Source organism: Marmota marmota, unplaced genomic scaffold (genome assembly GCF_001458135.2).
Source record: "Marmota marmota marmota unplaced genomic scaffold, marMar, whole genome shotgun sequence".
NCBI classification, from domain to species: domain Eukaryota; kingdom Metazoa; phylum Chordata; class Mammalia; order Rodentia; family Sciuridae; genus Marmota; species Marmota marmota.
The window spans coordinates 53,904-58,392 of NW_026000103.1; positions in this window are offsets into that span (position 1 = coordinate 53,904).

Genomic DNA, 4,489 nt, shown 5'->3' on the forward strand with positions numbered 1-4,489 from the left:
ACATCTTTATTGAAATTATCTTTTACTTCTTCTGTTTTCTAAGTTCATTTCTTATCTTCTTTTAGCTTGTTGAAGATTTTCACTATGAACTTTCTAAATTCTTTTTATGTCATTTCTTCCAATATGGTAGATGTGAGATCAATTGTTCTGGTTTCTTTGGTATGGTTTGTTCCCCTCCTTTTGTGTACTGCTAGTATATCCAATCATCTATTAGGATGATTATTGTTTTATTTATTTAAGGGGACTATTTAGAGAGCTTGTTTCTTAGAGCCCCAGGCTGGGTAAATACACATCTGTTGATACTTTCACTGAATGTACGACTTATGCAGTTCATTATCACTTTAATATGAATACTATTATCATTTTGAGAGAAGCTATTGATCCCTATTTAGTATAATCACTTTAGAGCAAAGCCAAATACTATTCAACCTTAGGAAAAACCAAAAACATATTGAAATTTTTCTCCACAACTTTTCTAATCCAAGTATAAACTCGTAGTACAGTTCTGGAATAGACTGAAAAATATTATTATCAATTAAATATACCAATATTGCTACAACATTATATAGATACAGAAAAGGAGAGGAAAGAAAATTTGGATAAAAGAAGAGAGAAAATAATAATGAAAGAAGATAACATAGAAAATTAAATTCACATCAAGGCAAGGAGAAGAAAAAATGTATGAGGGCAATTGACAGCAGGTAATCTAAGAGGGAAAAGAGGGAGCAAGGAAAGAAAATATAAATCTGAGCTCAAAAAGAGAGAATAATTTTAATAAATGCTTTAAAACATTAGAAGAAATACAGTGAAACCTGCTTGAGGCACAAGATCAAATACTATGGTCACAAATATAAAATAAAAGTGAAGAGTAATACATATATAATCAGAACTATTTATAATTAAACATGCCAAGATGAAGAAAATTCTTATTGAATGCTTTTTGGATTTTGTCAGGATTTGGAACCTATTGAAAATATCCACCTCTTTCAGCTTTGGGTCCCTCCTAGAGGTGCTGGGGCCCAGGAGCCAAAGCTTGAGTTGCTGTGGGCCTCCCCACCAGCCTGTTCTCATTTATCAGCCCAATGTCCTAAAGCTGGATGCTCCAAGGGTGTGGCACTCTGTCTGTTGGCTATTTATCTGTGTGCAGGAACTAAGGAGGCCTAGATCTGGACAATCACTCTGTCCTGGGTGACCACCCCACCCACTCTTCTTCCTATTGTCCTTTTCAAAGTGACACAGAGCCTGGTGTCTCTCTGCAACCATGGGGCCTGTCATTGTGGGTTCTCCATGGGTGGTGTGTGGTGCAAAAGTGCCCCCCCTGACCTACTCAGATTACTGGGACACTTTTTCTGGTACTGAGAAAGAGGCTTAACCAGTTTGCCTGCCTTCGAGATCCCACTGCCCATAGTCACAAACCACTAGAGCTGCTCCCCTCCACTGACTGGGACAGACACAGACATGGTCCAAGCTCCTGCTGACTGCAGTTAGGCATCATGGGGGCTATCCGCCTCTGCTATCTGAGAGTGAAATAGCCATCCCACCCATGTCCAATCTCTGACCTGCTGCAGCTCTAACTTCCAGAGACTGTCCCCATCTGCTGCTGGGACACAGACTGCTTTCCTGCCTGGGTCTGCACTTCATTTCCTGTCACTATGGGCTTCTGTGCCTTCTCTATCTAGCCTGCCACAAAGGCCATGTGGAGTTAGGCTAGCACTTCCAGGACAGTCTGCTCCCCTAAACCTCTGGTGGCTGCTGAGGGGTAGGGGGTTTCAGCAACTTTTGGCTAGGAGGGACTCATGTACAAGGTCCTTCTGCACAGATTATAGTGACATCCCACTGCAGGGACAGTCTCTTTGGTTTTATTTGTTGCTACCTGGAGGTGAGGAGATGTCATATTGATTTAATTTATTCTAGGGCAACAGGCCAGCTGTGGGCTCCACAAAATGAAGGCGACTCTCAGCAGGACTTTGAGCCCACAATTTGGGCTAAACTGCTTGATCTCCTTCACTGACTTTGTTGTTCCTCTTGCATTTTAATTTGGTCTTCTTTTTTTCCCAGCTGTGGGTAAAGGAGTGAGCTTACATAATCATCCTCTCCCTCTTTCTCTCTCTCCTCCCCTCTCTGCTCACACCACCCTGGACTGGCTTCAGGTTAGGGAACTCTGCTTTGGTAATCAGACTTGGAGCCTCTCCAGGTGTCAGACTGTCAAATATTCAGTCTTAGAACATTTACTCGGTCAGCTCTGTAGTCAGCTGTTCCCTCACTGCCTCTGTCTGTGCTGATGGGGGTCGCCGCCTAGTTGTACCTACACATTCTTATTCATTTAATATTTTCCTGAGCAAAGAGTTGTCCTGATGATTTTGAATTACTTTCATTTTCATCTTGAGGTTAGAAGTCAAACAAAAAAATAAAAATGTAACAACATTGAGCCAGTATTTCCAAAAATTTTCAACACACCATTTTTACTTCTGTGGTGATATTCCTAGAAAGCTATGATTGATTGCACCAGAAGCCAAAGGAAGACAGAAGTAAGTATGAATTGGAGGGAAATTCAAATGACTGGCTCCTCAGGTGACGTGCTGCAGGGGAGTTGTTCTCTACTCTTACTCACCTGCCAACTCCTCCAGTGTCATTTCCACTCACTAATTCTAAGATCCACCTCTCACAAGGTCATTAGTTCTATCTAATTTCCCAGTGCGGTGACGGTTTCAACCCACAGAGCAGCTTACTGACATTTAACATATAGTACTTACTAATATAGGAAAAATGACCATTGTAATTAAAGATATCATGATTTAACATTAATACAATAGAAAAGTTACTAATATGACTTGCCAATATATGAAATCCATTTGAACATAAATATATTTCAGAGGTGAAAACTGTATACAAATAAAAACCCTACACTATTTTTTAGATCATAACCCACTTTTCTCCTCTGCCTAAGATTACAACCTCTCATTCTTTTTTTTAATATGTCAGCCCTAATTACTCTTCTCTTATTCGTCACTACCTTGGCTAACATGGTTTCTACTGATGGATTCTTCTCGATCACTAAGATTTTCCCTGCCCTCCACTTTCCCAATGTGTTTCAATCCATATCTTCCATAAATCTATTCATTCCTCTTCTTCTAAGCAAGTTTATTTCCTAAGGATACTGTTTTACTGCCATTCTCTCCTCTTCTCCTTCTAATGTCAGCATCTTTCAACTCTGTCTCCTTCCTTGTTTTTCTCTCTAATCCTTTTAAAAGTTGAAGGTCCTCAAGGTTAAGCTTTAATCCTTTTCTTTCTCTACACTCTCTCTCCAGAAGACCACCTCCATTGCTGGACTTCCAGTTGACAGTTATGACCCATCAGACATTTATTTCTTGTAAATTGCAAACTCATATATTCAACGGGCATTTGAACTTGGTTGTCTAGCAGTCAAATTATAGAAGACGTGCCTGCTTTTGCCTTTCTCTCCTAACATGCTGCAATTACCTTCTGTTCAGAGAATTTCATTGGTTTTCATACTCCTCTTTATACCTTTTAACATAATTGATATTAAGTAGGATAATTAAGTTTAGGTTTTCTTTCCTCTAAACATGGGACCGAAGAGAGCAATAACTGTGCTTCTCTTGTTCACCTCATCGTCCTGAGGAAAAAAAAAACCTGGCTTAGATAAAGTGAATTGTTATGGACAGTGTAAATTTAGCATTAGTGGTGAGTTAATTCTACCATTCATTTTTTAATAAAATTGCAATTCAGGATTTATTTGTCTTTTCAAGAATAAGCACTACTACAAATTTAATACAAATAGCGAAATAAAAAATATATGTATATAAAGTATATTTTGTTTTATCAGCCATAATGTAAAGGTACATATGATGTTATATGAACAAAAATAGATCTAATAAATAGTATAAAAATAAATATTTAAATAAACAGATACATCATCATGGTCACGTGTAGAAAAATGATATTGCCTAATATTCCTGAAATCATCTGATAAACTGATGGAATTCATTTCACAATTCCAGTAGGAATGAGAGTCTTTGAAATGGCAGAACTTGTTGGAGTGTGGTAAGGTGTGTTCATCAGTGAGAAGCATTTCCCTGCTGGACCAGGTCTCATTCCATGCTCCTTAGTCTTCCATACAAGTTGGCTGATGAAGAGAAGGATTTCATGATTTCTGCTCTGACCACCTCCCAGGCACAAGGNTATATATATATATATATATATATATATATAAAATGGTTTATTTTTTAAAGAGATAATGTTATTATTTATAATTTTAATTTTTTCCAATAAAATTCTTGGAGGTAATTTGCAGTTTCCAGAAGTTTGAAATTTAATTTTCTCATAGAAAATATTCATCAAAGGTGCTTTTTTGAATGACAATTTTCAGTTAAATTGATGCCTGTTTCTGAACAGATAACAAAAAATGTAAGTAACTGGATCTTAACACACATTTATCTTTCTTTCATAAGAGCTCTGTGTAGGAATTATT